Source organism: Mirounga angustirostris, unplaced genomic scaffold, assembly GCF_029215605.1.
Source record: "Mirounga angustirostris isolate CCGP_5_RB_7025 unplaced genomic scaffold, mMirAng1.0.hap1 SCAF_7, whole genome shotgun sequence".
Lineage (NCBI taxonomy): Eukaryota > Metazoa > Chordata > Mammalia > Carnivora > Phocidae > Mirounga > Mirounga angustirostris.
This window is the reverse complement of record NW_026991715.1, coordinates 3,831,437-3,840,095: the sequence shown is the minus strand read 5'-3', so window position 1 is coordinate 3,840,095 and position 8,659 is coordinate 3,831,437. Positions and strand designations below refer to the sequence as shown.

Sequence of the window (8,659 nt, the reverse complement as noted above, 5' to 3'; positions counted from 1 at the left end):
TTTTTTTAAGATTGTCTTGTCTATCCCAGGTTTTTTGTGGTTCCATACAAATTTTGGAATTATTTGTTCTAGTTATTTGGAAACTGCTGTTGGACTTTGATAGGGATTGCATTAAAGCTGTATGTTGCTTTTGGTAGTATTGCTATTTTAACAATATTTGTTCTTCCAATTCATGAACGTGGAATGTCTTTTCATTTCTTTGTGTCATCTTCAGTTTATCTTAACCATGCTATATAGTTTTCAGAGTACACGTCCTTTGTCTCCTTGGTTAAATTTATTCCTAGGTTATTTTATACTTTTTGATACAATTGTAAATGGGATAGTTTTCTTCATTTCTCTTTCTGCTATTTCATTATTAGTGTATAGAAATGCAACAGATTTCTGTATATTGATATTGTATCCTGCAACTATACTGAATTCACTTATTAGTTCTTTTATTTATTGATTTATTTTTTATGGAGTCTTTAGGTTTTTCTATATATAGTATCATGTCACCTGCAAATACTGAAAATTTGACTTCTTACCAATTTAGGCATAATTTACTGATATTTCTGGTCTGGTTACTGTGGCTAGGACTTTCAGTACTATTTTGAATGAAAGTGGTGAAAGTGGACATCTACCTTTTGTTAGCTGTGGGGTTTTCATATATGGCCTTTATTGTGTTCAGATATGTCCCCTGTAAGCCTCCTTAATTGAGGCTTTTTTTTTTTTTTGAGAGTGAGAGAGAGAGGGGGAAAGCACAGGCTGGAGAGGGGTGAGGGTAAAGAAAGTAAGAGGGAGAGAAAGAGAATCCCAAGCAGACTCCATGCCCAGTGTGGAGCCTGACATGGAATTCGATCTCACAACCATGAGATCATGACCTGTGCCAAAATCAAGAGTTAGATGCTTAACCGATTGAGCCACCCAGACACCCCTATGTGAGGCTTTTTATCATGAATGGATGTTGTACTTTCTCAGATGCTTTTTCTGCACCTATTGAAATAACTGTATGGTTTTATCCTTTAAATTGTTGATGTGACCCACCATGTTGATTGATTTGCAAATATGAAACCACCCCTGCATCTTGGGAATAAATTTCACTTGATTGTGGTTAATTTTTTTATGTGTTGTTGGATTTGGTTTGCCTATTTTTTTTTGGTGATTTTTACATCTTTGGTTATTGCAGATATTTCCTTGTAATTTATTTATTATTTTTGTAGTGTTTTTATTGGGTTTAGGTATCAAGGTAATGCTGTACTCATACAATGAATTTGGAGCTTTTCTTCATTTTGTAATTTCTGGACTATTTTGAGAAATAGTGGTATAAATCTTCTTTAATTCACCTGAATTCACCTGTGAAATCATTTGTTCCTCATCTTTTGTTCATTGGTAGTTTTTTTTTTTTTACTTCTGCTTTTTTTAGTCATTCAAATATTTATTAAACATAAATAATAATTAATGTGTCCCAAACATAGTAAGACATAGAAGTTCATACAATGCTGAGGAAAAAGCAATTGGACAGTAGGTGTATAGAGCATTGAAGTGACTAATCTTAGTGACTTAATGATTCTATTTTTTTTATTATGTTCAGTTAGCCAGCATATAGTACATCATTATTTTGGATGTAGTGGTCAGTGATTCATTAATTGCTGCACATGTTGTGATGAGCACTGGGTAGTTTTGGCAGTTTTTTGATTACTGATTCTATTTTGTTGCTGTTAACCAGTCTGTTAACATATTCTATTTCTTCCTTATTTAGTTTTAGGAGTTTATATGTCTCTAGGATTTATCCCTTTCTTTTATGCTATCCAATTATATGGCATATGAAATATGCATTCTAATGAGCTTTTGTATTTCTCTGGTGATGATTGTTGTTTCTCTTTTTTCATTCTGATTTGGTTTATTTGAGTTATCTCTCTCTGTTTCTCTGTCTTTGTATCTCTCTCTTGTTTTAATGAGTCCAATCATTTAAAAAAAGTTATCACTTCCATTGATATTTTCATAAAAAAGCCTCTTAGTTTCATTGATCTCTTTTATTGTTTTATTTTATTTTTAGCCTCTATATCATTTATTTCTGCTCTAATGTTTACTATTTTCTTCCTTCTTCTGGATTTATGTTTTGTTTCTTTTTCTTTTTCTAGCTTCTTTTCTTTAAAGATTTTATTTATTTATTTATTTGTCAGAGAGAGGAAGAACAAGCAGGAACTGCAGGCAGAGGGAGAAGCAGGCTCCCTGCTGAGCAAGGAGCCCAATGTGGGGCTCGATCCCAGGACTCTGGGATCATGACCTGAGCTGAAGGCAGATGTTTAACCAACTGACCCACCCAGGTGCCCCTTTTTCTAGCTCCTTTAAGTGCAAGATCAGCTTGTTTATTTATTTTTCTTGCTTCTTGAAGTTGGCCTATATTGCTGTAGATTTCCTTCTTAGAACTGTTTTTTCTGTATCCCAAAGGTTTTTGACCATTGTGTTTCATTTTCATTTGTTCCCATGTACATTTTCATTTCTTCTTTGATTTCCTGTTTGACCCATTCTTGTTTAGGAGCAGGTTATTTAATCTCCATATATTTGTGGTCTTTCCAGATTTATTTCTTGTGGTAATGGTCAGAAAAGATGCACGGTATGACCTCAATCTTTTTGAATTCGTGAGGCTTGTTTCATGATCTACTATGTGATCTCTTCTGGAAAATGTTCTGTGTTCACTTGAAAAGAATGTATATTCTGCTCTTTTAAGATGGAATGTTATGAATATCTTTGTAAAGTACATCTGGCCCAGTATGTCATTAAAAGTTATTGTTTCCTTGTTGATTTTCTGTTTAGATAACCTCTCCATTGATGTAAATGGGGTGTAAACTAGTATTTTTGTTTATTGTCAATTAGTTTCTTTATGTTTGTTATTAGCTGTTTTATGTATTTTTTTTTTCCTCTCTAGGTGTTTATTGGTTCTAAAGGGCAGCCTTTCTCCCAGGGGAGGCTGAAGGGGCTCATATCTTTTGGGTTTCATGGACAGGGCGGTTCACATGCTGGGGAAGGCCAGGTAGGCCTTGAGCTTGGGCCCGTTGCTGAGGCATGCCACATAGGCCAAGAGCAGGGGGTGGGAGTCCAAGCAACCAGGGGCCAGGACCTGGTGATTCAGCAACAGGCCCAACAGGTTGTAGTTGGTGAAGGAGATCTGGTCGCCCACAAGGAAGGCCTTGCCCTCCTTGTTCTGGATCAGCAGGGTCTCAAAAGACTTCAGGTGCCCTGGCATCTCCTGAAAATACTTGGCCTTACCCTCCTCATTGGTCCGGTAAATGAGCTGGCTGCAGTGCCTGTGGACATCCTCCATGCCATCTTTCACCATGTCCACCAGCACCGCCTCCCACTGGTCTTTGCCATAGAGCCCAAAGGTACAGCCCAGGTGTCGCAGGATGGCATTGGACTGGTACATGGTGAGGTCTCCATCCTGGAACTTGGGGAGATGCCCACGCAGACAGGAGGTCTTGAGCGGGCCCTGCAGTCAGCTCTCCTTGGTCACCACCTCCTCCTTCCAGCTCTGGCCCTGGTCAGCCAGCAGCATGCGCATGGCCTTGCAGCGCCCTCGGGTGGTGAAGTAGACGATGGTGTAGGGTGACATAGGTCACATGACGTGGAACAGCAAGCAGCAGAAAGTGGCGGCGAGCCCAGTGGTCTTATATTTATTTGTTTTATGTATTTGAGTGTTCCTATGTTTGGGTACAAAAACTTTAACATTTTTATATCTTCTTGTTGAATTGTTCCTTTTAGTATTATATGGTATTCTTCTTTGTCTCTTATTACCATCTTCGTTTTAAAGTATATTAAATCTGACATAAGTATTGATACTCTGGCTTTCTTTTGACACTAATTTCCATGATAGATATTTCTCCACCCCTCACTTCAATCTGAATGTGTATTGAGGTCTGAAATGAGAATCTCTTGTAGGCAGCACGTACATGAGTCTTTTTTTTTTTTTAATCCATTCTGTCATCTTGTGATTGGAGCACGTAGCCCATTTACATTCAAAGTAATTATTGATATATATTTATTTTCATTTCTTATTTTGTGATTGTTTGTAAAGAATTTCTCTGATTCTTCCTTGTCTTTCTCTCTTTCATGGTTTGCTGATTTTCTTTAGTGATATGTTTGCATTTCTTTCTCTTTATTATATGCATATTAATTAATGTTTTTTGATATATGGTTACCATTAGGTTTGTATAGAACCACTTCTACATGTAGCAGTCAGTATTAGGTTGATGACTTTTTTACTTTGAACTCATTCTTTACCCCTCCCCTTATTTTAGGTATATATTGTCATATTGCATATCCTTTAATTTTGTGAGTTCCTTAACTGATTTTTTTACAGAAATATTCATTTTCACTGCTTTTGTGTTTCCTTATTCATATTTTCACTTTTGTTCTTTCCTTTTCACTCAAAGAGTTCCCTTTAATATGTCTTCCAGGGGTGAAATAGTAGTCTTGAATTTCTTCAGTGTTTTTGTTTTTCTCTTGTCTGGGAAACACTTTATCTCTTCTATTCCAAATCATAGCCTTGCTGGATAGAGTATTCTTGGCTGCAGATTTTCCCCTTTCAGCACTTTTTAATATATCATGGCACTCCCTTCTGTTTTGCAAAGTTTCTGTTGAAAACTCCCCTGCTAGCTTTACAGAGTTTCCCTTGTATGTTACTGTTTTCTTTTGGTTGCTGCTTTTTTTTAAAATCCATATATTTTGCATATTTAATTAAAATGTGTCTTGATGTGGATCTGCTTTTGTTGATTTTTATGGGGGTTCTCTTTGCCTCCTGGATCTGGGTATCTGTTTCTTTCCCCAGCTTATAGAAGTTTTCAGCTATTATACCTTCAAATAAATTTTCTGTCCCTTTTCTCTTTCTTCTTCTTCTAGACTTCTATAATATGAATGTTATTACATTTGATAGAGTCACTGAATCACCTAAGTCTATTCTCATTTTGCATAATTATTTTTTCTCTTCTGTTCACCTTGATTACTTTACATCACTCCATCTTCTAGGTCATTAATTCATTCCTCTCCTCCTCCAGCCTGCTGCTTTTCATTCCATCATTCAAGTTTCTCGTTTCATTTATTGAGCCACTTATCTCTGCTGTTAATTCCTTATTTCTGTGTGAAGGTTCTCACTCATGTCTTCTACTCTTTTCTCAAGTCCACAGTTTATCCTTAAGATCATTGCTTTAAATACCCTATCAGGTATGTTACTTATATTTATTTTACTTAGATCTCTTGCCATGACTATGTCCTGTTTCATTTTGGATAAATTTCTCTGTCTCTTCATTTTGCCTGATTTTCTGTGCCTGTTACTGTGTGTTAGGAAAGTCAGATACATCTCCTGTTCTTGAGGGTAATGACATTATGAAGAAGAGATTTTGTAGTCTCTTACAGTGCAATGTCCACTGTTCACCAGAATTTGTCACTTCATAGGTGTCTTCTATGTGTGCTGAATATGCCATGTCACTGAACTGGATTTACTTTCAGTCCTATCATCTGCAATGGCTTTTGTTGCCTTTTGTGGGCATGGTTTGGTGCCCGTGTTATTAAATGGATAGTCTGAGGCCATTTGTGCTTGAGTTGGATCAGATCAGATGTTTGGCAGAGCTGCAGCCAGATGGAACTACAGAGTGCTCTTCCTGTGTTGTCCCTGATTGGCTCTTGTTGGTGGGTGGAGCCTGCAGTCAGATCAGATATCTGTCCCCTGCCCATTGTTCAGGCTATAGTCAAACTGCTGTGCATGTTTAATTCCAATCTCCCTAGGGAAAGAGTCACTTTGGAGTGGTGCTGGCCACTGCTGGGCTGCTTGCATAATTTCTTGCTTGTGGGGTTTTTCTCTCTTTCAAATCTGAATGAAAACCTTGTCAAGTAGACCATTCTTGATTGTAGATTTTCCCTTTCAGCACTTTGAATATATCACACCACTGTCTGCTAGCCTATAAATTTTCTGCTGACACCTCAGCTGATATGTTCACAGATTTTCCCTTGTTGGTAACTTGTTTCTCTTATGGTGTGTTTATGATTCTCAATTTTTCTTTATTTTTTGATATTCTATTTATTTTGTGTCCTCATGTGGACCACTTTGCATTTCTATTGTTTGGAGTCTCTGTGCTCCTTGGACTTGGATATTTATTTCTTTCCCTAGGTAAGAGAAGTTTTCATTTATTATTTATTTAAATAAAATTTCTACATCTGTTTCTCTTCTTCTTTTGGATTCCCTATAATGCCAATGTTTGGATTGTTTGATGAGGTCCAAGAAATCTCTTAACTTATCCTCATTTTTATTTTATTTTTAAAAATATTTTATTTATTTTGAGAGAGAAATAACAGAGTGAGTGAGAGAGAGAGAGCATGAATGGTGGTAGGCAGAGGGAGAGAGAGAAGCAGACTACCTGCTGAGTAGGGAGCCTGACGTGGGGCTTGATCCCAGGGTCCTGGGCATGAGCCAAAGGCAGACGCTTAACTGACTGAGCAACACAGGTGCCTCCATCATCATTTTTAAAATTCTTTTCTTTTTGTTCAACTTGTTTGCTTTCCATTAATCTGTCTTCAAATCGCTGACATGTTCTTCTCATCCATTAATCAACTGTTGATTCTTTCTATTGTGATTTTTATTCCCATTGTATCCTACGACTCTGCTTCCTTTTTTAGATTTTCTATATCTTTAATGAAGTATTCACTGATTTATTCCACCCTTTTCCCCAGCCTGGTGAGGATCTTTGTGATCATGGCTTTAAATTCTTCATTAGGCATATTTTTTATCTCTGTTTAACTTACTTCTTTTTCTGTTTTTTTCCTTGTTTTTATTTTCTATTGGTATATATTATTCTTCTGTCTCCCAGTTTTGTTTGTGTTTTTGTGTTTGATTCTATGAGTTAGGTGAATAGCTACGTCTTCTAAACCTGAAGGAATGGTCTTGTGTGTGGTGTCCCCTGTGCGGCTTCTATGTAATTGCTGAATTTTGCTAGCTCACTGGAGCTATGGCTGCATATGCTAATTGCTCTTTTGTACTATGGCTTTTTACAGAAAGAAATACTACTACTACTAACATAATAAATACTAAATAATAAAATATTAAGTTTAAAAAGAAAAGAAAAAATAAGAAGGGGAAAGGAAAAGAGAAAAAGAAGACAATTAAATAACACAAAAGTCCAAAAATAAATTTTTTTCTGGTTATAGTATTTTAGGTTTAAAATTACTTTCTCAATAATAGAGTACAGGGGCGCCTGGGTGGCTCAGTCCTTAAGTGTCCACCTTCGGCTCTGGTCATGATCCCAGGCTCCTGGGATCGAGCCCTGCATTTGGCTCCCTGCTCCACAGGAAGCCTGTTTCTCCCTCTCCACTCCCCCTGCCTGTGTTCCGTCTCTCACTGCCTCTCTCTCTGTCAAATAAAAACAAAAAAAATATTTAAAAAATAATAATAATAGAATGTAAAAATAATTTCATCATCTGACAAAATCATTTAAGTCAAGCACATGAGATTAGGTTTATAAAACAAAAATAGATTAAGGTATTGTTAAATTAAAGGAGATATTTAGGCCTCATCATAAAATATATTCATAAACATAATACCTCTCTCACCTATATTACCTGCTTTTTCCAGGTCATCATGAACACTCATTAGGAATGGTGACATTCAAGCATTCAGTTCTTTTTTAAAAATTTTTTATTGTTATGTTAATCACCATACATTACATCATTAGTTTTAGATGTAGGGTTCCATGATTCATTGTTTGTGCATAACTCCCAGTGCTCCATGCAGAATGTGCCCTCCTCAATACCCATCACCAGGCTAACCCATCCTCCCACCCCCCTCCCCTCTAGAACCCTCAGTTTGTTTTTCAGAGTCCATCGTCTCTCATGGTTCGTCTACCCCTCCGATTTCCCCCGCTTCATTCTTCCCCTCCCGCTACCTTCTTCTTCTTCTTTTTTTTTTTTTACATATATTGCATTATTTGTTTCAGAGGTACAGATCTGAGATTCAACAGTCTTGCACAATTCACAGCGCTTACCAGAGCACATACCCTCCCCAGTGTCTATTACCCAGTCACCCCCTCTCTCCCACCCCACACCCCACTCCAGCAACCCTCAGTGTGTTTCCTGAGATTAAGAATTCCTCATATCAGTGAGGTCATATGATACATGTCCTACTATAATTGGCTTATTTCACTCAGCATAACAACCTCCAGTTCCATCCAGTCATAGCAAATGGCGAGATCTCATTCCTTTGATGGCTGCATAATATTCCATTGTATATATATACCACCTCTTCTTTATCCATTCATCTGTCGATGGACATCTTGGCTCTTTCCATATTTGGCTATTGTGGACATTGCTGCTATAAACATCAGGGTGCACGTACCCTTTCAGATACCTACATTTGTATCTTTGGGGTAAATACCCAGTAGTGCAATTGCTGGATCATATGGTAGCTCTATTTTCAAATTTTTGAAGAACATCCATACAGTTTTCCAGAGTGGCTGCACCAGCTTGCATTCCCACCAACAGTGTAGGAGGGTTCCCCTTTCTCCACATCAACGCCAACATCTGTCCTTTCCTGACCTGTTAATTTTAGCCATTCTGATTGGTGTGAGGTGGTATCTCATTGAGGTTTTGATTTGGATTTCCCTGATGCCGAGCGATGTTGAGCACTTTTTCATGT

General features: G+C 37.3%; 1 pseudogene across 1 annotated transcript; it reads right to left on the bottom strand.

Moving 5' to 3' along the window:
* Nucleotides 1-2,895: 2,895 nt before the first annotated feature.
* Nucleotides 2,896-3,592, bottom strand: LOC123853870 (glutathione S-transferase P-like; annotated as a pseudogene). The gene has a single exon (XR_008506939.2). The product of XR_008506939.2 is annotated as a glutathione S-transferase P-like (transcript).
* Between the last annotated feature and the right edge of the window lie 5,067 nt (nt 3,593-8,659).